Source organism: Tyto alba, unplaced genomic scaffold (genome assembly GCF_018691265.1).
Source record: "Tyto alba isolate M040663 unplaced genomic scaffold, T.alba_DEE_v4.0 Super-Scaffold_16, whole genome shotgun sequence".
Classification (NCBI taxonomy): Eukaryota; Metazoa; Chordata; class Aves; order Strigiformes; family Tytonidae; genus Tyto; species Tyto alba.
This window is the reverse complement of record NW_024881278.1, coordinates 13,153,334-13,179,847: the sequence shown is the minus strand read 5'-3', so window position 1 is coordinate 13,179,847 and position 26,514 is coordinate 13,153,334. Positions and strand designations below refer to the sequence as shown.

Sequence of the window (26,514 nt, the reverse complement as noted above, 5' to 3'; positions counted from 1 at the left end):
AGCTCCTCAGAAAGATTTTAACACAAGGAAATTTTAATACAAACAAATACACATTATTTACATCCTGGAGTACAGAGCCCTCTCTTTCCTGCCAAAAGCGGGAACTAAATAACCAGCTGTCCACATATGCATGTACTAAAGAGGATCAATTCTGACATATCAAGGGGTCCTTGAAGAGCACTGCACTGAAGAAACAATGCTCCAGTGGAATTCTTGTATTTGTTACTGCAAACGTGTGGGGAAAGTTGGAAATAAAGGTAGCAGAGGACAACAGAAAAAAAAAAAAACCCAAAGGACAGTAACAACAGAAAGGGCAAAGAAAAGCATTAATTCCAACAGGACTAGAAGAAACTACCTTCTCTAGACATGTCAAGATTTGAGACCTACTGCAAAAGGCAGCAGAGAGGATTAAAATTCAGTGTGCTTGATCTAATCAAGCATTTTCTGAGGAACACATGTTGCAAAACAACTGGAAACATCGAGGGACAGCCTTCAGACAGTTAAAACCCACTTGCAGACACAGAAGAGGAGTTTGTTTAGCTTCAGCCAGCCGCTCGGTCCTCTGCGAGGCTGCTGGGAGCCACCGGTCATGGACCTGGACACAAGGACGTCCGCCAGACAGACAGACACCCTGGCTCCAGGCAGCCTCCAGACAACACAGTCACACCTTCCCGTTCCAGGTACTCGACTACTGCGCACAGGTAACCACAGAGTTGGTGAGAGAAGACCTTGCTCTGTCATCCTCATAGACTCTTAGGAAAGCAATGTACGTCACTTATTTACAGGAGGCTAAACTCTTCACAGTTTACACTGGCCCTTCCCTCAAATTATAGCACGGAGCCAAATATTTAAGAAAATAATCTTTTCTGTATTTTATGTGAAAGACTGTCTTGTAATCATCTTCTATTTTTTTTTTTTTTTTTTAATATGAAGGTATCCGAGGTACAGAAAAGACCTGAGTAAGTTCTGAAGTTTCTCCTCTTCAACCTGCACCCCAGCAGTATTTTCTTTAACATTACAGTATATACCCTGGGTTAAACACTCTCGTGTTTATTTCTAGACCCAAGAGATACCAGGTGTGTTTTTCTCTATGTCATTTATCTCCTTGTAGCCGTATTTTTAAAGTGTGACAGATAGCACATGCTTATTTGCTTACATAAAATACATTATATATCTTTACATACGTACACATGCATTTATCGAAAGTAATGGATAGATTTTTTGTCTCTGAATTAGCATTGCCACAATAAAGTACATACCATGCAAACAGGTATGAGAACAGAAAAACTACTCCCTCTTAATGAATTTGAGCAAAACTGCAAATTGAGAAGCCTGCAGTAAGGTGAAGGACTTCCAGCAGACAGTAACAATCCAGCTGGCCTTCTGAAAACAGTGCTCAGCAAGCTCATTTTAGTATCAAGGTGAAATTGTCAGTACACTCAACCCATTTGTCTTCTTTTGTAGGTTCACTCGGTGGAATTACAGTCCAGACAATACGTTGTATGATTTAAAATACATCTGCCTACGCATGTCAGTTGAGAAACATTTACATATACTCTCATTTTAGCCAACAGTCAGGGACGGGTATTCATGACACAAACTGCTGGGCGAGTTGGCTGCCAACAGCACATGCCCTGGGCGAGTCAGCAAAAGCCTTGCCCTGCCTGTGTTCAGAGCAGGGAGGGCAGAGGGGAGGCTGAAGCCCCAGGCTGGGCTTGACACACTCACCAAACCACGTCCCCTGCCAAACCGATGTGCCATCCCCAACTCGAGCAGTGCCACAGGGAGCTAACTCCAGCACCTCCTCAGCTCGGAGCTCAGTGCACAAGGTTTGTAAATCGTACAGAGCCAGCTCTGGGCAGACAAAATACTCCCAAGTCTGTATCCTGCTAAAGCTGCAGTACAGCTTGGGAGCTGCCCTGCCTCTGAAGCAGTACCGTCGCGTTCACACAGTGCTGCAACTTGCCTAACCGACCCTCTTTTTGCCTGTCTTTGCTCAGCTCTGTATCTTCACCTTCTTCCCTTCCCAACAGCAGCCCCTCTCCCAGCCCCACACCCCACATCTCCCACCCCAACACAGCAACACCCCTCCCGTACGCACCCCATTCCCCTGCAATACCAGCTCCTTTGGGCAGGTGAAGAGCAGCCACGCTCCAAGCGGCCACCCACCCCGTCACGGCTGGCACGCAGGCTCCGCTATCGAGTCCTGCCAGGCCAGGCTCTGCACACAGGTGTCAACTCGTGTGGGTGCTACAAGGGCTGCTGTACCCAGTTTACCACTGTGTCAGCCGCCTGAGGAATTCCCAGACACCTACTACCAAAGACAACAGGGGATCAGACTCTATTATCATCCTTCTGCATCAGCCAGCCCCTTAAACACCTAGCTTAGAAGCTTAGATACCTGTCAGCCATCCCAAATCTAATACGTGCATTCAGCAAGAGAAGTAACAGCTACAAATCAATGCAAAATACACACTTGCAACTTCAAAACATGATGAAAAAGCAACCAGTAATCTCGAAGAGAAAGGAGTGCTTAATGAGGACTTGTAAAATGATCTCAGACACATGTGAAAAATCTCAGAACAAAGAAAACTGGAGCTGAATTATGTCAGAGATGAGACACCCAAGAAATGAATTAAAAGATTTGACAGGAAGTTTGAATAACAGAAGCCAAGCATTTTCAAAGTACAGAAGTATTCATTTACTGCTGCTGACATCTCTTCTTAATGCAGCAATCACTCTCAACACTGGATTTAGCATGTATTATGGCCTTTATGCATCTTAAAGTCACTTTCCATTTGCTGTGTGGGTCAGAGCTGCAGGGAAACAGTCAAAATTATTTCAAGATTCTGGCTGAAAGCTGCAAACAGTGAGAAACACAGCACCCTCATACTGGGCTTGTAGTTCTTCATCTATTTGGTGGCAGAACTCCAAGTTATTGGGTTACTGTACTTCACATGTTCTCGTTGCCACAGCAGAAGGAAAACATGCTCTGTCTCCAGGTAACAGGAAACAGTAATTCTTAAAATACAATTTTTGTTTTATATTTCAGTCAATTTTTATAATTCTCAGCTACAATGGGACAAACTACTTCCCAAAACAGTTGTATTTTTGTAAACTTCATCTTTATTAGATTTTCTTGAAATTATTGCAATATTCTATGCAAACAAAGTGTACGTATAGTAAAATAAAGCAGAGGCACCTTCTTGTGATCAGATTGTGGCTTGTTTTGCTTATCATCTACATGCTTTTATTCAAGGTACAGCTGGAATGACAGATAAACCACAGCTTGTTATGGTGATGACTTCAAAAGGTTATAAACAGCCTGTTCTCTACAACAAAACTGGTTTTTTTTCACAACTGCTTCTATGGCTTATAAGTGGGCAAAGGATGCAAAATAAGTTTATCTGGTAAGAAACAAATAATCTAACATTAAAGGTCTAGAAGTTTCACCGTAGTCAAGACTCACCACATGCTTCACGTTCCCTTAACAGTTTCTGCCTAATTCAAAGTTCTTGTACAAACAGGTTAATTCGTCTTCCAGGTTCAATATAAAACAAGATCTAACAAACAGTATGGAATTAAGCAATACTACCAGACAAACAGAGTCAGCTGCCTGATAACTGGAGAGATTTTTAAGAACTTAGTATTATGCAGTCAGCAAATCAGGTTTTATTACACTACTGAAAAAATAAAGAAATGCTCCTTAGTGCCAATAAAGCAATATTGTATTATTTCTGGTCAGTATGTTTCCATTCAATCAGCACACACAATAAGACTGTTCCTTAGTCTTCAAGAACTGAATGGGGAATACTAGGCATTGGGCTTAATTATTCTTTCAGTCAATTATATGTGGAAAACATAAATGTTATCTTCAATTAAAATCAAGCAGAAACTCACACAGACACCCCATGATGCCTTTTCTCCAACAGTTCTGCAAAGAAAGTCAGCAGTTAACTATGAACTGACTTAATTTAGTTCTGTGTTTCCTCTAAGCAAGGAAAATGAAAGAGCTGGAAATTCCAGCTCCCATATTCAATTTTGCATTCTGAGACATAATTTCCAAGTCAGAAGATACAATTTTCACAACAATTTTTTAAATCTTTCATCTGCATGAAGTGAATTGGACTTCTAGGAGGTGGGCAAAAAAGGGAAAAAAAGATTTCCAACTTCACAACCATCAAACAACTGACACAAACTTTTACTTGTTCACTAGTTTTAAAGATTACTAAACAAAATAATACAGACAGGAGAGCAGGCAGCTGGACAGTCCTCCCCAGCTTGCAAGGCAAGTAACACAGGGGTCTGGGCAACCACCAAGCAGGTGGCCAAGCAACAAAACACAAGCAAGGCAGACAAAGTCTCAGTGGAAATGACACATCCTAGCATAATGTTTCAAGTCCAACAAGTCACCAGGCTTTTCTGTTTAAGCATTTTGTGGGCTTTTTTCCATAACAACATTTCAAAGGAAATTTTTACCAATTCTTGCCCTCAGAGCAAGAAACTAGTTTCTATGTAGTACTGTATTTTAAAAAGAAGATTGTTTACAGCAAGCTTTTGTAGACTGACTCAATTGTATTTCCAGATCCACAACTTACCCCGTCTCTTTGATCACGTAACTTCTCACTTGCGCCTCAGTTAGAATAACCACAGAAATAGCAGAAGTTATATGGGAAGCAATGACAGGAAGAAGCTGAATTATTATTTGCACAGATATTCACTCTAATCAGTAGCCCGCACAATACAGGCAAAAAGCTCCATCAGCCTCCACATACCTCTTTATGAACTACATTTTATTTCTGATCCTTCTCTTGGGCACTTCGGTATTTTAAGGAACATACAAATATGACACAGATCACTATCACAGAAACAACATGGTCAAGAAACAGGCACTTGACCATTAAAACTACTTCCCTTTTATTTAGTTCTTGCATTTAAAAACTTCTAAAGGTTTAACACATGTATCATAAAACAATGTAGGATAGGGCAATGAAAGATAATTATCGTCACAAACCACATCCCTGACCCTCTCTAACAGTATAGCAGATATTAGCTTACACATGCACAAAACAAAAAGTACAATACTTAATGAGCAATTTCTGTAAATGCTACCAATAAAATATGATTATTGTTGCATCTTACGATTTATTATCTTTCATTTTCCAAGACTTAATCTGACTATCATAATTCAATTAAAATTTAATATTTCATTTGCTCTTCCAAGTAATTGTCTTTCCAGATGCAAAAAAAATGGCTGAGATTATTTGCAGTACAGCCTTTAGATACTGTAAGCAGACAATTCAATCAGGGTACAGATGCTTTTTCCTCTTTTGTTTACCTGTATTCTTTCCACTGTTGCTCCAGATAACCATTAGACCAGTAAAGCTTGAATGAGAGCATGAGCGAAGGTATTTAAAATCATTTGTAAGAAGGTATAAAGCAACATCTACAGCTGCTTCCTGAAAACAACCCAATGATTTATGGAAAAGTAGCTTGTTTTTATTCCTTACTATATTCAGAAAATCTAGATGAATTGACAAATTTGAGCTGCTATAGGAAGAACTGCACAAGAGCTTTTTCTACCAAAAGCTACCTCATTTTTTATTATGCATATTGCACAGACAGAAATAACTCTTAATTACTTCTTCATGGCTTTCCATGCATCTGGTTGTTCTCGGAACTGTCCTTCAAGTTACTGTGGCCCTCTATTAAACAGCAACCAATATAAAGAGTGCCCTGGCTGACAAATCATCAAAAATAGTTTTGGCAGATGAAGAACAGCTGCTGTATTGTCCCTACCCTCTTCATCCCCCCTCTTTAAATAAAGGAAACAAACAAACAAAAAAAAACCATAACCTTGCAACAAATATGGAGCAGTGGTCAGTTCTGGAGTTTTATTAGGTATATTATGTAAAAACTGCAGGTCACCTCCAGGCCCAGTCTACTTTACAAAAAAAAAAAAAGCTACCTGTGTTTGACAGCTGGCAAATCTAAGCCCTCTGGTTTTAAAAGTCTACAACAGACCAAAAAGCTGACCAACCAACAGATAACAAATCCAAATGAAAATTACAAAAACCAGATTAAATGTTCCGTTTTGTAATTGGAGATGTTACAAACAAACCAATGAATCTTCCCACACACGCACGTAAAAGCACCCCAATGCTTTATTTCACTGCTATTCTTGGTAGGGACGGGTGGCATTTATAATTTCAAAGTACCTATTTCACAATAAAATCCTCAGCTATGGAACAGAAACCAAGGACTCCATGATGAAGAATGTTTAATCAAAGACAAAACTAGTAGAGTGTTTGGTGGAGTATCTTAAAATCTCTGCCACTGGCATTGAACCAAAATGTCTCCATGAGAACAGTGAAAGCTGCTCAAGTTACTGATATGCACTGCAACAGATCCTGAACATACCATTTTTAAAAAATTTTGAATTTCCAAGGTTCTAAAAGTGACACTGTTTCCAAGATAAACTCTTGTCTCAGCATACTTACAGAAGAGTAACTCACAATTTCTTTCTGTGTGAGGATACATTCATGAAACTTCTAATGGCTTTTCTATCCTCATCAAAACAGAATTTTCTCATCGGGTTAACATCTCAAAAGAAATACAGGAAACGTGTATGAACAAAATTCAAACAGCCTGTTCAACAAGCTATGAAAACCACTGGCCACCACTAGGATAGTAACAGCATGACAGAAAACTTACGCTAACTCCTATAATTCTGAAGACTGCAATTATGTAAATAAAAAGGGGGATGTAAAATCAGACTTTCAGAGACCTTAAGTAAGTTACCCAACTTGGAGAAAGTTTCAGTGAGAGTTTGGTATTTGTGACCATCCTTTACAAAAATCACTCTTGGTTTTAGAACAGAATATATTAACACAAATCATTTATCCTTTTCCAGTTATAATGTATGCTACAAATTAATTTGATTCTGGATGGATAATATTACAGCATGGGTTCTTTTTGTTTTGTTTTTTAACCAAAGCAGCTTTTTTTTTTTAGTATCTTTTATACTGTGACAGCCACCACTCATAAATCAACAGCAATTGCTAGACAATTTTATTCCCTTTCTTAGTAACATGTTACATGCTATAAAACTTCAGCAGGCCCCATGCTAAAAATCCCAACAGCACACTTAGTGGAGACAGTGAGTCTTCACCTGGAATCAACTGCAAAATCAGATTATGGATTTTATCTACTCTCAGGATTATTAAAAGGCTGAAAAGAGAAACTAGAGACTTACCTTCATTTCCCTATCATGTAAGTCATGCTGGCTAAACAGTACTTATATGAGATATGGAGAACAGTGTCTATAAACAAATTTATGTCACTATTTTATTTTCTTTTAATAATAATAAATTCCTATTATAAATTACATATAACTCTGCCAAGCCTTTGAGTCTGTGCAACTGCTTCTGGCTTTTTAAAACCAATTTCCAAGACAATTATCAAAGAAAAAATAACATTTGCAAATAACATTTAAAATGTTCTAGCCACTTAATTGGAAAATTCCGTACTTCAGAGAATTTGGAATTTTGCAGGGCTACCTTTGTATTAGGAATACACAGCACTTTGAAGCATACTTACACATCAGCAAATATCACATATTTATAGCAACTTGAAATGCCACATAAAATGGAGTTTTCTAGTGAGTTATGCTTACAGGCTGGCTGCTTTCCAAGGTAAGCATAATAGAAATAATAGATCAGTTACCTGTCAGATTTTGAAGCAAAAGAGGAAAAATGCAGTAGTTCTGCAGAAAATTTAGAAACATTTCATTTCTACTAGAAGCAGCAGAAATAGTTGATTTGCATTTGTTTCATTTCTGGACATGAAATCCTGTTCTCAATCTGTTATGTTTTGGTGAAGGTGGAACACCCAAAGCAATATAGCCAAAACCCACACATTGCCAAACTACTGTCCCACTACTAACTAATATTTCTCCTTCAAGACCTTATAGTAAGAAATTAAGTTCTGCTGTGCTTTTTAGAGCCTTCTAGAGAACAGTCTTCAAATCTTGTTGGCATAGCTCACCAGTAGGATCAGTCAACAGCGTATCTGGCTACTTCCAAGATTACATTACAAACCAGTGTTAAGAACTGTAGATTTAACCCCATCTTCAGCTCTGTAATTCTTTCTTTCCACCAGCCACAAAGGGAAGCTTCTCTTCTGACAGAACTCCAAAGGGACATCCTCAGGGCTTCAAGTCGATCCAAGTCTTCAAAGCCATTTCGAAGAGAGCACTGCATTTCAAACACTTCCTTCAGCATCTGCCTGGTGCTGTGCATAGCTGCAAGCTTGGCCTGGGAGGAGGCGCAGCAGAGTTAGACGATCTGTACTTGAGCTAATAAAGCTCCCTGTCTCAGCAGGGATTCTCAGCCCGTGCACAGCGCCAGGCTGATGCTGATACGTTGCTTCTGGTTCCAGGGCTACTGAACCTGATTCTATAAAACACAACATTACTCTTCAAACTTTAAGTGTTCTCAAAGCCAGAAAATGTTTTACCAACATAGTAAAATAAAGCAGCTCATGTTTCTTGCTAAAGCTGAATGGCTTTGGTCCCTCGAACACATAGGATGGTATGAGCGACCATTTGATTCTTACTTGTGGAGTGTTTTGCATTTAGATGCAAAGGACCCAGTGCTACTGGAAAGTGAACAACAAAATGCTTCATATGAACATTTAACAAGGTCATTTTACCCTATAACAAATTACCAGTATAAGCAGCTAACTAGAGTAATTGAATGCTGAAGCAACCCAGAAAGTTATCTGCCAGTGCTTACACAATCTTTTGTTAAGCTGCCAGAAGACAAATGGAAAAAAGCAACATCTAAGACTAAGATTTTTAGCTTTTTAGCTTTCTATTATGTGAAATAGTAGCTCATTTGAAACAGAATCTCAGTTTCTAATAAAGTTTCTAATAAAGTTTGCCAGAACTGAAAGAAGCTTATAAAAAGAATTAGAAGTGGTTTAATAGGTGTTGTATTTCCCATCACAAAGACCTAGTCAATGTTACAGTAAGAATGAGTTTCAAGTCAGCTGCAAGTACATTTGGCAGTTGCAGATTCATTAGATAGACATGCCGTGGCAGACACATAGATACTAGGCAATCCAAGTATCCATGAAATAATTACAGAACAGCAAGTGACCTTGTTAGGGAAATAACCCATTATAGCTATTCAGGGACTACTAGATTTTACACATGTGAGCAGTGCTCTAGCTTAACAGAGCTATTAGGAAAAAAAAAGGGAGGGAAAGGAGGAAGACCTCATAAGAGCTATAGATAAAGAGCCTCCCAACACACATTTGGGGTATTGTCACAGAGCAACTGACCACTTCCAGCTTCTGAACCCATGTTGCTAGAAAAGTACTTTAATAGCCTCAAAGTGATAGGGGAAAGGAACAAAAAGACAGAACAACTTCTAAAAGACTGATCGTGGAAGCAAAAAAGTGTTAAGGAAACTACGCTGCTCATACTCAAGGATGAGAGGCCAGAAGATAAAGAATATGCTAACCTACACAAAAACCTATCATGTGAAAGATAAAGGAGACAGGTGACAAGGTAGACATAGTCTAAAGAAGATTATTTATTTATATCCCCCTTAAAAGAAATAATAATAAAAAAGGAATCCAAGAGGAAATGCAATGACTCAGTCTTTGCACTAGATAAATTATATCCAAAAAAGGAAGATATTATCCAGATTTGGTTGTGCAGATCATGGTACCAGAAATATCTAAATCAGGAACATTCACATAGCAGTTTCTATAGTCATGGAGCATGTTTAATATCAGCTGTATCTAGACTTTTCTTTAGGGCCAGACAGATTTAGAGTTGATGATCTAGCAATTCATTATAAGGATTTTTTTTTTTCCTTTTACTTTTTCTTTTTCCCCCTCCTCTCTTGCTACTAAAATTTATCTTTCAAGAAGATCTGTCATTCTCTCAGTTATTTCCAAGTGGGAATACACCCTGGCATAAGTTTCTCCTTTTACCGAGTGCCTTGACCTTTCAGGAAAAACTTTATACAAAACCACAGAATTCCTGTAATCTGCTATTTCTGATTAGTATACTAGTATCACAGAGACAGAAGCTAGAAGACCTTATCTTCAAGCAGAAGAATATGCTCATTAGTAAGTGAAGTACCTGGGCAACTGGCTAAGGATATATATGAGAAAGCACGTACATCTTTCTAGTTGCATTTGCAGAAGAATTCCCAAATGCAATCACAGCTCTTGAAATGCCATTAATGTGTTCATTGCAATGGGCACTGTGGAGGCAATATTTTTATTGGGGAAACTATAAATCATGGACTTGTCAAAAGCAGATTCTTATGACAGTCCACTTCCCTCTCTTCCTCATCAGTTTGAGGCCTCTCCCTGTGTCTTATGCAAGCAAGCACACTGCTGAAACTCTCAGTACTCCCAAATAATCAAAGGAAAGTAACCCAAGGACAGTATATCTTCACATGCTGGGACACTGCATTCAAACAATACAGCCTCAAAAAAAACAGTCTGCTTCTGACATGACTGCAAGGCACGCTGACGTTAAGAAAAATCATCACAAGCACAGCTACAAAGTTGAACACAAGTCCCAGCATTAAAAATAACAGCACTGACTATGAAATATTTTTATGTTCCAGAGCTAAATGACATTTTTCATCTGAGCACGGAACAGACCACTAGCTGATCCTATACTGAGATGTTCAGCTCAAGTGTTTTTGTTGCCAGCATGACCATCAAGCAAACAGCTCGATAAACAAGAGCATGAGTAGTGATAGCAAATAATGCAACACAAGGATCAAAGAACTGATATTACATGGTATTTACTTGGAGTCTCTTAAAGCTATTAATTTATGCTAGCATAAGTAAATACCAACAGAATCATGGCAACTATTTAGAGAAACTCTAGTTACAAGACTTTCATCAAAGAAGGGACAGTAAAATGGTTCCAACTCTACTAAAATGTTAGCAATTAATTAACTGTCAGTTGGGTCAAGTGGCCATCTTTCCCAGAGGCATAAAACCAAGACAACATGCAGGGAACGCTGCTTTCCAAGCTCACGGGCAGAATGAATAGTATGTGAATCTCTATTCTAGTGGAGGCAGCCAGTTCAGAAACACTCACTCCTATATATCTTAACTTGTACCATGCGGGGTCTTAAACCTAATTCTCTACAACGGTACTAAAACAAAGAGCCTCAGCAAGGCAAGGGTCCTGCCCCTCAGAGTTCTGACGTCTCCCCTCAGCAGGTCCACCTTGAGCAACTGAGGCAATAACACCTCTGAAAAGTTAAGCTGTGATTGTTACGTTAGAAACTCCTAATTTTGACTTTCACAGGGGAACACATGTGGACAGTTATTTTAAGGGCTTCCACTCTTAACACTAAATATCGTTTCTTGCATGTACTTTGATCTGAATTTATGCAAGAGCACTGTCTTCCCATGAGGAATATAATATGTAGATGTCCTTAAAAGCTCTCCACAGAAAATCAGTGAATTAATTCTTTTATTTAAAGATTAATAACACATTTTTCATAGTTTAAACAGAAGATAAAGGTTTGCAACTTCGGCTGTGGTATCTACAAACGTGCTGTGAGAAAAATCCCATGCTGTTACAGTATCAGTTATATACTTGGATTAACACAAATAACTTTGATTAAGCCCATAATTTCTCAAGGCAATTTTAATTTTACATAAAGTTGCTTAACACTCAGAACTCTTCTTCTCACACAAATCATTTTCACCTGCTCCTGCTGTTGTTGACACTTAATAGGCAGAGAGAGAGGACAGAAAGAACCAAAGCAACGCAGCAGTGGGAATAAAGGAATATACTGTGTCAAAGGGAAAGCCTAGAGCTATTGGAAAGCCTGTATTACAGCTAAGCAAGGCAAAACAACATGCCTTCTAACAAAGACAATTTGAAGCCAATTATGACCCAGAAGATTAATGTACTGACTCAGGCATATATGAGCCTGAGTTTTCCATCGTCCATCTTTCCCAAGAAGCCTTGTCTAAGTCACTGAAAGAGGGGTAAAGCTGGTTGTAAAGAAGTTTTCAAAAGTGCAATAAGGAGAAAATTTGAAAACAACTTGAGGAAACATGGATTCCTGCTGAGCACACAGTTTTCAACAACAGCTAAGATTTATTATATTGAAAATTTTTTCCAACACAGATACAAGTTACAACAGCATATGTTTCCTTTCCAATTCAGCCACAGCTGAGCATTTTATTGAACCATTACAGTACAAAAAGAAGCATTCACAACAACTTTTAAAAAAGATCTCTTTGGGGATCAAACAGATAGATTATTAAAGTAATGCTGGTAAGAGGAATCAATCTTTGGACTAAGTGATGTCAAGGATTGATGAGCAATTAAATCCTATTACTAATTCTGATATACTGATGAGATTGTCAGAACAGAGTATTCAGAAAAATATACTGAAGACAAACATTCATGAAACTACTCTAAGTCTTTATTGTCCTGCATTTGAATATATCAAAAAACAAACAACCTTCTATATCAATATTTAGAAAAGTTTTATGGGCAATGCATACAGTAATTCAGCTTTTAATAAAGATATTACTAGCTATATTTACTACTTAATCAAATTTCTCTTAATTTGTTTCAGGTTTTTTGCTATAGAGAATGGAAAACGAGGCGGGGGGGGTGGAGGTAAAGTGATACCTTTGTCAGTTTTCGTTGCAAAAGGTAAGCTAGTAATAATCACCAAAGCCAGCATTTTTACATCCTCCCCTACCTTCATCAGTTTAATCATATGAGAAACTAACAGTCTTTTCAAAGAGAACACTAAAATAACATAGCCATATAAATTCTGTGTGGAAGCAGCTGGCTAGTCAAATAGCACACACACAGCCCTGCACTAGTTCCTGCATGTGCTGCACTCTCGTGTATTTCCATTAGGCAAAGGATGTGGAAGTAAAGCTGCAGTTGGTGCTTTGAAGGAAGTATCATTAGGAAGTAAAACTAAAAAATTCAAAGTATCAAGGTTTTATTATGGAGCAACCTGTTTTCTAAGTAAGTTTCTAACATCATCAGATGAAAGTTCCTATTGATTTCCTTGCAGAAAGCAAAACACTTTTTGTAGATATATTACAGTATTTAAAATCAAATAATCTTTATTATTTACATAAGCAATTTTTAAAGCCTCTCCTTGTAAATTACATCTGATTCCAGTATGGTTTTGTTTTGCCCCCTTTTTTTTTCCTAATTAAACTTCACTCCACAGAAACATGAGCAGTTATGCTTGGAGGAATGGGGTAAGAAGTTCACACAAAGCTCTCTCACTGCATAGGCAGTCATGACAAGATTTGTTAAATATGCATTTTCTCACCTTAAAGGTATCTCACTGGAACAGCCTGAGCACAAGAAAAAAGTAACGGTGTCTTGGCAGCACACACAAGCTGCCATTATTGTGATGAAACATTAAACCACAAGCAGCTTCCAGAGCAAGATGTACTTATGTAAAACGAGCACATTTCTCCAAGTGTTTTAGCTTAAATAGATACTAAAGTCAAAAGAATTGAAGTAATTTTAAGAATCACCTTTTAAGTCAGCTTTCACCTCTTTTGTATGTATAGTACAATAACATTACTGTGTTTCTGGAGTAATGGTTTGGTTGTTTATTTTTTTCAAATCTTTGAGAAAAAAGATTAAATGTAAAAGAAATCAGCTACCTCCTGCTTCATACCAGCAAAATAGTACAGACTTTTTAAAATCCTGGATCAAAGCTACTTTATGCAATTTTGCATTTGCTTAACCTAGTACCAATCTGTCAAAGAAGGATTTCCTTCATTTCAATTTGGGCATTTACAAAAATATCTTAATTTGGGTCACTGGAATTATTCTCCCTCATTCCTCACCCTATCTCACTTCATTCACTAGACTGATCCTATAATCTAATTTCATGAAACAAAAACTCCATTTTCTCTTCCTATGAAGCAGCAAATATTTTTTGCTTATTTTCATGGAGGCTTCATCTGCAGGGGATTAGTATTTTAGAACTTCTGAGTAAAATTTGCAATCACAGTAGGAAAAGCTAAAGAGACACTTAACCTCAGGGATGTCTCACTCCTCACATCTTTGTGACATTAGAACCCTCCAAATTCAAACTACTGTGCAGGCAATCACTTTTCAAGTTTTAGTTCTGAGAAAAGGGAGGGAAGGAACAAGGTACAGGATGCCCTGAAAGAGTTTCCTGTTAAGAATAAAGATTTTCCTACAAGAATGTGCAACTATTGCTGTATATCCACACAGCCCAGAGTTTTGAACAGAGCTTCAGCAAATAATGAAGTTTAGCCCTTTCAATCTGACTGAGAGATCAGTTCAAGACTCACGTTATCAAACTCACTAACGTTTACATATGAAAAGGATAAGAAGTGACAATGAAAACTGCCATTTTTCTCTTTACATACAAGAAGTAACTAAACATGTGCAGAGTCATAACGAACTTCAGCAATGGAGAAAAAAAAAAAAAAACACAAAAACCTGACTGCAAAATGAAGTGCTTCTGCAAAATAGCTCCCTCTTCAGTTTTCTTTCAGTTAACATATGACTTAAACATAGAAAAGAATATTCTTCCATCAGTGCCACAAGAAGGCATTTGAAAAAACTGTTAGATTCAAACTGTAGTTTAGTTGCCATGCGCTTGTCCTCCTCAAAGTTTAAAGCCAGAAGATACCACTAGATCATTTAATGGAATGTTTATGGAAGGCTGTTCACCACAGTTCACTTAGCCAACAATTGTTTGTCTAGAACAAGCTTCCAAGATGTTGACCTGTTTGAAAATACCAGCATGTCAATATCTAACATCTCCCACTATTATGCTATTAACCCATATTTCGATTTAATAGTTTTGTTTCTATAAAGATAATTGCAAGCTAACCATGAAACTTCAGTCTCCATTTAGATAAGCTAGATGTAATAATGTATCATGAGCAGCTAAGTAAAACATATTGAATACATATGATTATATGGAAAATAAGTTTGGCTGGATCAAATTCAGTAGTTTTTTCAAAGACCATCCTAGTCCAGGTGCACACTGGGCAAGCACTGCCATGACCACTAGAATTTTCCCTTATCCAGCTGTTTTCAAAAGTAACCTACAGATGATAAAACACACATCAGACAAAGATTCCCTACTCACTATGCTGTGAGGTTAACCCATTACCCTCTAATAGTCCCAAGGATGTCATCTATCACTAATGCCATGACTACCCCACCCTCCTGCCCCATACACACTCTTTATATATATTATACATTAGTAATAGGCTACCAGTCCTTAATAATGGACTATTTAGTACAGTCATTAAAGTGGTAAGATTTTAAGTGTCACAGTCTAAAAATTTTCTTCCTTTTGTCATTACAACTATACTCACTGGATAACTTTTCTCCTGACTCTGGAACAGCCACATTTGTCTTCAGTCAAATTATTTGTAATTCAGAAGACTAAACAGTGATCAAACTGGGAAATTTAGTTTGCCTAGTTTATCAAGGGACTTCATGAGTATGCATCTAACTTACAAGAACTTGGCCTTTCAACAAATACAGCTATTTGTATATTCAAACACAAGAACATAAAAACAGGACTGTAAGAATCAAACATGGTAGCAAGTTTTTGCTCAGGGTTTCTATCCAGTAGAACAAACAGATAAATAGCATATATCGGTACTTAGATGTACTGATACTTCAAAGCAAGCTAAGAATTTAGACTTTACACATGGAAATGCATAAATACACCAAAATCAAAAGCGAGTTGCTGTACATCTACCTATTCCTAGATGGAAAACTCCCTTAATTTTAGAAAGGGGTACTAAGCCAGTATTGCCACAGTTGAGAAATTGTCACTTTCTCTCAGTATTTGCGTGTTCCTACGACATCATAGCTGTAAGTAAATGCAGGGAAGATTTCTCTAGTTATATTGAGGTGGTAGGGTGAGGGGGGTAGTTTGGTGGGGGTTTTTTGTGGTTTTGGTTTTGTTTTTTGTTATTTTACTTTAATCTTATTTTGGATTTCAGTTTTCAGTTTGTTCTTAAGACTTCTTTTCAAGTATCCCAAACTTGTTTCAGATGTAGTAATTTATCCAACTAGAAGAAATTATGCTGTTAGTGATATGGAAAGAGCCTATCTAAGAAGTCAGCTTAATTTCTCTATCAAATAAGCTTCTTTCATAAAGGATGAAGAAATTTAACCACAAAACTTTCAACACTAGGACGACTGCACTGCTTATGAGCAAGACAGGTAGGTATGTTTTTAATTAAAGAGTAAGGCACATACTTCATTCAAGGCTCTCCAGCTGGTTGCTTATAAGTTTAGGGAAAGGAAACAGCTAGTTACAGAAAAAGTAGTATGTGGTCAAATAAATCAAAGATACAACCAACATGTAGATGAAAACTGAATTAACCTCTGCAGGCAATTTTATTTCTAGTGCTTAAGCTTCATTTTCCAAAAAAACAATAACTTAAAATCTAAATCATTTAATTTGTTTCACTAGGGAGATCACATGCTTTTTTGAAAGACTCAGGTCTCATAAATAATAATTTATCTGAACCCTGGAAGGGGGTGGGGAGAGGAATGGAAAAGAGGACAGTCCTTAATTCACTGCAAGGAACATTCAGATAGTTTAGTGATCAGATCATACAAACCTTTATGGAGTAATATACATCCAGGAAAGGCTGCCAAAATCTTCAAGAGTTTACAATGCTTCAGATGCATTGAACTGGTACACTAAACTTCAGCTGCACTAGAAGAACATATTATTGTGGCTATTTCTACAAAATAAGTAAGCCCTGTCTTACAGCTACTAGAAGAAGCCTCTGAGTCTTGATTTTTTTTTCCCTTATAAGAATAGATATATTGTAGAGCTTTAAGCGTGTCCAAAAATTTGGTCAGACCAGGTGTATTCACAGTAAATAAAGGATTTATGGATTGAATAGAACTTATAAAATAAGTGGCAATGACTATAGCCCGGTGAAGGACTGGCATTCTATCAGCTTCTTACATCTCTCACACTGGACAGTTTCTGTTTCTCCAATAAAAAGGAATTAGTCATGCAAGTTTTTGATCCAGAAAAGAGCTGCCCTTACCACTGTAGATGCCAGGTGGCATTTCAGGAAATGAGTGCTAGAGAAGTCTATATCCAGCAGAAAGTGTACATCAGCATGAACTGAAAACTGCAAGTCAGAAGCTATGAAAACATAACAAATTCCCTCATCGACTTTCTGTCAATACAAGACCGATGCAACCATCAATAGACATCTGCTAAAACAAAACATCCTACTTCCCATCACCTCTTTCCTCACACAATACACCTCTGATTAATATCCAACTTATTTGGAAGTACATTCCTTGCTTCCTATCTTTGCCCACAGGCTGTAAAGGGAAGTCTAAGCACTCAGAAGACACAAAACTTCAACACTGAATACACACTTTTGCAAAATCCACGTCACACTGAGCAGGATTAAGCTACCTGTCTTAAAAAAAAAAACAAAACAAACAAACAAAAAATTAAAAAAAAAAAACAAACACAACAACAAACCCACAAACTATGGACTTAAAAAGGAATCAAGAAGGAAATGAATCATAGGGGGGAAAAAAAAAAAAAAAAAAAAATCAGGGAAATTTCATATGAAAAGGAAACCGATGAGCAATTTCATAAAATTTTCCATGCTCAGTCATCATGTCCCCTCCCTCCCTTTCTTTTTCTTTCCCAGAGGCTTGATGGAAGAGGACAGACCTCAAAATACTTTTAGTTATCCTGATACTAGAGGGAGAACAAAACAGAGAATAGACCACAGTATGCTCTGGCACCCTGAAGATGTGTCTGATACATCTTTTTATTAGTGGAATTTAAAAAATGTATTGCATCAAGAACTGGCAACTACCTGCATTCAAAAACTATGAATCAGATTGCCAAAAAACCCAAACATATTAAATAACCATTCCACCTCCAGTTTTCAGACATGCTATCAGGAAATGAATGGTTTGTTTCTTGTCCTATGTCAAATGGGCAGGTGGAAAGTTCCCAAGCATGTTCTTGCAGCTGTGTTCTCAATCAGCTGGAAAGCAAATGTGTCAAAGTCCCAATAACATCATTTGGATTTGCGTCTTAGATCCCTCCCTGATACTCTGAGCTAGCCTTCTATCTTTGCTCCTGTACTAGAGAAACCAAAAACTAGGGATTGTTCAGAGGCAGAATGGGAAAAAAAGATCCCTATGGATTGAGAGGTCTTCAACACCCCTGCTATCAATCGGCATTACTTAAACAAATTATCCTCATTCCTCTGTAAATATCTTAAGTCATCACCTAATTAAAGAAAGAAAAGCAAGCTGCTTTGCTGTTCCAGGTCAACATACATTTTTATGGAGCGCACAATAGTTTGGAGAACAGAAGGAAACACCTGCTGGAAGCTCTAAAGGAGACTCACCTTCCTAGGTTCTCAGAAGACTGAGGCACAGTCCTGTGCTTGGTATATTTACCTGTTCACAGACAACCTCTGCAGCTTCCAAACAGCACTCATATGCGGTCTTCACTCTGAACAGGGCTCAAGAAAAGGCTTTCTCAAGAAAAGTTTACCACAAATAAAAGTCTGCAGGGTGATTTGTTTGAATGAATTTAAAACAAGAAAAATTGAGTCCTCATGCAAAACTTGCTTCCAGGAGGCTCACAAAGGGATTCTGCTACTGAAGTGGCATCGTGTTTGTCTCTAGAACAAGTGTGGTTTTCCAGGAGTTTTCCAATGAGACATTGCCTGGACTTGATGAATCAAGTTTTCTAGCTTTTGCACTCTCCAAAATAAAATAAATAAATATTAAAAAAAAAAAAAAAAAAAACACAAAAACCCCACAACAACTATCAAAAAAAACACAAACGATATTAGCAATCAAAATAGAAGCAGAAGCACAGGAACTGAGAAGCTCTTTTCTTACACAGACACGGTCCTCAGATTCCAGACTGACTATGTCTCAGTTTGGGTGACTGTTCCCTCTGGTTTGGGAATTCCAGTCTGACAGTCATTGACCTGGAAATACTTTACAGACACTTGCCCTTTGGAGAATGGTTACAATTAGGATCCTCAAAAAACATATTAGAGAGGTCACAAGTCCCACCATGACTCACATGGGTAGAAATGGTTTCAAGGAATCAATTAGTAGCTCTTTGAATGTGTCATGGCACAGTTCATACACAGTCATTGCATTATACAGATCCATCATGTGGATCTCACAGATCAAAAGGCAGCAATCTCACAGAGTCTGAATGCATAAACTCAGGCAGCAGAATTTCCTCTAGTAAACCCACTGGTGAAGAAATTGTTCTTTCCTATCACACATATGAACATGATTAAGTTCAATGACTTCTTGATATAAAACACCTTTGGAAAAAAAAATTCTCTTTAAACTCTCACAAGAGTAAATTCATTGTAACCCCAAGAATTTCAACTAAAATAAGAACAACCTGTAGAAAACAGCAGCACATGTGACTCAAGACAGACAAGCTGCAGCCAGCCACCAGCCTTCAAATCAAAGAACTGACCTCATGAGCCCAGTTAATGGTTGCCACACACATCTGGTATAAAAGAAACCTACAGCTATTCTGTAGCTGCAGAGAATAGCGTGATTATTGCTCAAAAAAACCTGCTTCCTATCCCTCTTGCTGTCCTTCTGTCTCCGTTTCTGATCCTGCTCCTCAGCAGTGGTCTTTGGCCCTTCAGTTAGTTGCTTTAACTCATTCTGCCAGCACAGCCTTGGTTTCTAATCCCACCTATGGTCTGCTTAATACCGATTCCTGGATCTCACTGCCTGCCATACCCCCTCAGTCTACTTACTACTTCCAATCATGTCACTGAAGCTGGAGGAGGAACCAAAAGGCATGGATCAGAGAATCTCTAGACTAGGATCATTCTCTGGAGCTTGTATCCCCCTAGTTTTCCAGTTCTTCAGAAAAGTATTTCACTCCAGTCTGTCCTAAACTATGGAATCTATCTACTCATGCCCCAATTAAGATTCCTCACTATCAACTAAAAGAACAGCAACTAGCATCAATGCAATCAATACCCTAGAAACAAGAATAACAGCTGAACATCATCAGGGACCTAGCATTTGCCCTAGAATTTCTTGCACCCTTAACAGATGAGGAATAACACTTTAATAGTGAGATAAAAAGTGTACCCTTTACATATACTCTTTAGCCATAATGAAAATGCATCTACTCTGAATTAGATCAGAGGCTGAAAAAGAGTCCAGTTTATTTTGTGGATTCTTTGGGAAGTTTTGCTATTATTCTGGGACAGGGAAGGAGAAAAACATCTACAAAAAACCTGGCAAGAAGTGGCAACACCCACTTTTCCTTTGTTATTTTGGCCCCCATTGCTGATATTTTTGGATTTTTATTCTGGAAAAAGGAGAAAGATGAGGAATTGTCTGAAGGAGTGTTTGCTGGGCTGCTTGCCCTCTGAAAATTGGAAAATTGCCTAGGCTGAAGAAAGAAAGGATTCTGTGAAGTCCAGTCGGACTTGTGTTTGATAGAACAACGTTTATAGAGAATGAACATTTACACTGTCTTGGCCTAAGTGACTCTGTTATCTTGCATGGTGTTGAAGAAAGAAATGACCAGCGGAAAAAACACAGAAATTGTCAAACTGAATCAGCAGTAGTTCACCCAGTCATCCTTTCTGACAGTGTCTTGAACAGTGTACTCCATAAGAAGGTGCAGGAAGAAAGCCTGCAGTAGGCAGTGACGGCAAGTTTATTCTTAGTCTCTGTTAACATTTATCTTAAATCATTAAATACATGGGCTTATATCCTTCTCAATATTACTAATTCATTAGCAGGCTGATCTTGTTTTCTATGTAAACAGACCTAATCCTTTGTTCTATCAGCAATCTTTTAAGCCTTATCGACTGTTGCTGAGTATCCAAACCCATAAAGGAAAATGATTGACAGCAGCCAGACAACTTGTCCATTTGAGCACGAAAGGTACAAATCCCACCCTCAGTTTCAGTCACTACTATTCAGTAGCAGGTAGTCAGTCAGAAGCAAGGTGATCAAAAGTCTGTAACCTTCTTAACAGCAAAAGACCAGTGATTCCCATCGCCACCCTCTACTCTCTCCTGGAATCTTTAAAATAAAATTTAAAAATCTAAACTCTGTATCTTGTTCTAAGAAAAAGTTCTGATTTTACAGAATATCTTACTAGAAAGTACTGCTAGCTGTGAACAGCACCTCAGATTGTATAAAACAACTTAAAGGCTTCGGGCAACTCAGTATTAAAGAGAAAGAAGGTAGTAAGGAAAAAATTAGATCTTATGTCTGGGATTTGTTCAGACAGTTATTATAGAGCAAGGGATGGCTCTTGAGCAGCTATCTCTCCATGCCAGGAGGATGTTGTTGAGCTAGCCAGCCATCAAAGGTGCCAACTCCTAAAATTTAATCAGCCTTTAACTGTTAGAGAAAGTTCCCATTCTGCTGCAGCAACAGAAGGAAAGGAACTGGGGAAAGGAAGGACACAGCCTCACTAATAGGCACCGCTGGCATGACCTTTAAAGGCAGCGAAGAGCTACCAGCTTAGACAGTAGAACCAGTATGAACAGTCATGTAAAAAGATCAAGTCTGCAGTGACTCCTTGTAAAAAAATTATTTGTAATCTTAAACAGCCTAGGTTACTATCATCACAGAGGGTGTAAAGAAAAGGACAGAAAGATGCCAGAGAAGTCTAGTCTAACAAACGAAAAATATGTATTCCTATTGCCTGCATTATTTATAATACAATTTAATCATCACCACCCCAGACTATGAAATATTTGAGCAACATTCAGAGCAGAGGGGTTTTTCCCCCCTCCGAAATACGGAGAGTATAAGAAACACAGCTGACAATCACTCTTTTACACAATAACAATGAAATACTATGATTCACTTGCATTGAGTCTGACTAAACATGTCATTACATTTAAATAGAAAATGCAGCTAATAATTTCAAAACTAAAAATAGAAATATCTGTGATGTGAATCCTATGTGATTTACTCCTAATTTGAATATATTATGCTGTCTTTAAAATGTTTTGGGTTTTTTTTTTTGGTGCTTATCAGCTTTTCTTTTTTTTCTTTTTTTTTTTTTTGTTTTCACCATGTTTGCATTATTTTGCTTACCAACATCTACTTATAGAAATTAATTTCTAGAATTTTATATAAAAAAGGACTACATCACTACACTACTACAGTAACCATGATGATATGAAATGTAGATGCTGTTATAACTGAAGAAAATCAAATGGCAGAGAAGATGACAATGAAGTATGTGGGAGCAAATAAGAAAATAAACCCTTTATAATGAAAGGAAAGAGTACTAAAAGTCTTCTAAAAATATCAGCTAGGGGAACTCAATAAAGGTCAAGACACTTTGAAAAAGAGAAGTTAATCAAAGATTTTCTGTATTTACAGTCTTTTGTTCCATAATTCAGTACAATGTACTCTAGGTTACTTCAAAGCTAAGAAGTGACCTTTCTTGACAATATTCACTGTTCATTATCCCAGAAGCCTCGAGTTTTGCTTGAAGCAGCCAACCAAACCTGTTGATGTGTGAATTATCCAAACCTACACCTTCCAGGATACAGTGATGTTAGCCTCCAAAACCACTACTTAGATGACAGAACTTCACCAAAATGATTACTTTTCACTGTACTTGCATAAACCAAACCAAACAACAGGTGAAGGATGATCCCAGAACTCACTTCATATATTTTAAAGAGCCTTTAATGTTACCATTCCCACCACTAGCAAATGAAAATAGGTGGGGCAAATATTTTTGTGCCAATAAAAATGTTTCATTTAACAACAAAGTGTGTGTCAAGAAAGCCAATTAAAATGTACAAAGTCACTGAATTTAGAGCCACTCCAAACTTGTGAAAATAAACAGGCAGTTCAAAATGGGAGCATTTTCATTACAAAAATGACTGGCAGATTTCCATCACCTAAAGGAAAGTCACTTTTTTAGCATTTTCTTTAAATTTTCTCTCATTCTTGATTTTGCTTTCAAGAGTGACATCATTTTTGATACTATGCATTCTCTTGAAGCCTCTTATTTTTTTGTGGTTTAACAACCACATTTTCCTGTGCTTCAAGTGCTTCTCTCCCTTATAGCACAAGACCATTACACAAGAGGAGAAACAGCCTATAGCAAAACGGAATACATAGCAAATGCTTTTTGTCCTTCCTCCCTCAGGAAACTATTTTCCTATGGCAGCTTAGTTACAATGTACATTTAAATTGCTCTAACAGCAACTAAAACTACTGCTGCAGTTCTCAGTTCAGACACTTCCTAAGACTTAAGGGGAAAGGAACCTTGTTTCCCAAATAACATCCCTTATTCTGCAATTCATTTTAAGCTAAGTAGTTATCCCCTCTGAAACTGATGAGAGCTTTAGAGGAATACATAGGGTATCTTTTATTTTAAGGAGAATCATCATCTGCGAATCACCTGTAGGTGATCTCAAACCAATAAAGGATGTATGACATTTGCACAACAGAATCACACAGAATGGCTGAGGTTGGAAGGGACCTCTGGAGATCATCTGGTCCAACCTTCCTGCTCAAGCAGGACCACCTATAGCCAGTTCCCCAGAACCAGGTCTAGTCAGCTTATGAATATCTGAGGGACACTCCATAACCTCCTTGACTAACCTGTGCCAGTGCTCACTGACCCTCCTAGTAAAAAAGTGTTTTCTGATGTGTTTTCAGTTCGTCCCCATTACCCCTGGTCCTGTCACTGGGCACCACTGAGAAGGGCCTGGCTCCATCCTTTGCGCCCTCCCCTCAAGTATTGATATACACTGGTAAGATCCCCCTCCCTGAGCCTTCTCTCCTCCAGGCTGAACAGTCCCAGCTCTCTCAGCCTTTCCTCATACATCAGATACTCCAGTCCCTTCATCATCCTTGTGGCCTGTCATTGAATTTTGAGTATGTCTAGTATCGAGCCTAAAAATTTCTGGAAGCATCCAGAGTGTCCTTATTAGCTGGGAAGTTAAGACCCTGAGCGTCCCTTTACCTGCTGCACAGGGTTTCTACAACAAGGAGAAAGAGAGTTCACGGCCCTCCAAATTCAGCATGAGGGGGTTTCTGTTTGTAATGACTAGAGTAATTCCTTTGGTCCCGGTCCTAACTGAAACCAGAATAATTAAGGTCAACTTTTAGGAAACTCTTGAATTACGCCAATGCTTCTGAAAATACCTCCCTGCTAGCTGCAAAATTAAGAGATTATAAAGTCATTTAAACATTCATCAGTCCTCAGCTCCATTTCAAACAGTTTAAACTTCATGAAGCAAATGATTAAGCTTATAAAGTTGTTTTGCAATATTGCAAGGCTGAGAGAAAAACTAACAAAAAAGACAAAACATGAAGATCAAGAAAAAAAAGACATTTTTTATACCAATCATTGCCAAAAATAAATGAGAAGAGGCAGGCTGGTGAAACCGTTTCCAATTTTAAAGCTTTTTATAGTGTGCACAAAGTCTCAGTAGTTCTGTGTCATAGTATAGCCTAACAAAATAGTTCAAGTTACCCTAGGAAAAGGTAAATGTATTCCAAAACAAAAAGTTCACTGATCTTCCAACATTTCTCTCTCTCTCTGCATTTTGGTAAGAGGACTCAATACCAAACATCCAGGTAGACTAGAAGACACGAGGCAATAATTGAAAGATCCTTTTCACTTATTTATATTAAGCCATTACTACTTCATAGTGCTTTTCAGAGCAATTTACCGTAATCTGCAGTATGCAAAAGAGATACAATAAACAAACAGAATGAGAGGTTACTTGGTAAGCATTTCTTAGGATGTCAGAATTTTTAATAACTAACACTGTGGCAAAGACGAAAGAGATTAACGGTGACAGAGCAAGAAATAAAAAGCCATTCTAGTAAACTCAGCATAAATGTCCTGGCTTCAGTTTGGCAGCTGCTACAGACACATCTTCTAACCATGAAGCACAAAGACACTGAGACCAAATCACTTTCTGCATCTCACAATGTTGATAAACTGGGAACTTTTAAGGAGTTTGGAAATTAAAAGCATCAACACAAGTGTAACAAACAGAACAAAGAATAACTTGCGAACTAGCTTTGCACAAGATTGCACTTACAGGATTCTCTATTCAACAAATACAATTAAGGGGTATAGATAAATAGCTTACAACTTATACTGGTGGGATTTTAAGTATTTTATGGGAAATAAGAAATTTAAAGTGATCTAAAGCCTCTAGCAGAATAATCATAAGCCTTTTTCACTGCTAACAGATTCCAAGCTTCAAATCAGATTTGACTGCATTAGTCACTAAGGAAAAATGTAATAATTTCCTGATACTTCACAGAAATTCTTAGACCAAACTGCAACAAAAATAAGTAATAATCCCTTTTTAGAAGGAATATCAGAGAAGGATTCTCCTCCAGTTGTTCAGGAACGCTAGGGATTTAAAATATTTTAAAATTGGCTGGCTACTGTTCAAGACAACATGGCTAATGAGACTCATCTATCAATTGTCCCATAACACTTAACGTAGTCAAATAATTTCTCTTTATAACTTTCCATCTCTAGCTTCTATACTGTCAGATAAAGATAGCATGCATATAGATGGAAAACTACATCAAGATATATCATAACTGCCCCTTTTAAACTTACAGTAGGTTTTTCTATACATTAAGAACCAGCTCAACTCAGCTGCAAGATGCCCTATTAAAGAGCATCTACAACTTGCAATTTTGGTAGAGTTGTTATACATTTTGATAGTATAATTTAGTCACTTTCCATTACACAGGACAGATAACAGAAATATACTTTGTAGCAACAAAGCAATAACATTTTCCCCCCACACCGAAGGTCTTACTTCTAAAGTACATAAAGGAGATTATTTCTCACTGGCAGGGAATTCAGGACATTAACTGTAATATGTAATCAGATATAGCCATAAAGATGATTACAGCGTCATTGATCAACAGGTGAAGAAAAGATTTAACCGACCATCAAGTAAAATAAACTAGGGTAAAACTAAAACTCCAAGCTTCACAGCTCATTCAAAATGCATCTCTCCAAGTTATTCACCTGTAAAGATGATTGCCAGTTCATTAAGTAAGCTTTCCCTCATTCTAAATATCATAAAAGACTAAGATATTTAGATCAGATACCTTGAAGTACGTTTTTAGGTTTAACTTCACTGTGAAAGTCAACAAAGATTGGGCAAACCTGTCTATCACTGATTAGACAGTAAAAGTCACTCAATGCATAGTGGCTCAGTATTAATTTCTCAGAAGAAAAGCATCCTTATCAACATCCTTCATCTTGATTGCAGAAGCATCAAACTGAAATTGAAAAAAGTGGTCCTAGATGGCTAATACAATTTTCACAAGAGTTACTAAACAGAAAATTTCAAAATACGAATTGACAGATTAGAAAAAGCCATTTTCCTCTTATAAGCTTAAACATGCATACATAAATACACAAG

At 37.6% G+C, this 26,514-nt stretch overlaps 1 protein-coding gene across 8 annotated transcripts in view; it reads right to left on the bottom strand.

Moving 5' to 3' along the window:
* Positions 1-26,514, bottom strand: part of LCLAT1 (lysocardiolipin acyltransferase 1) — a 119,696-nt gene that overhangs the window by 80,644 nt on the left and 12,538 nt on the right. For 2 of the 8 annotated variants that reach the window (XM_042789752.1, XM_042789757.1), the window contains exon 3: positions 26,198-26,371. The exons of the other annotated variants lie outside the window; for them this stretch is intronic. The gene's annotated coding sequence lies outside the window, so the exon portion shown is untranslated. The remainder of the gene's footprint in view (positions 1-26,197; positions 26,372-26,514) is intronic. 8 annotated transcript variants of the gene reach the window in all.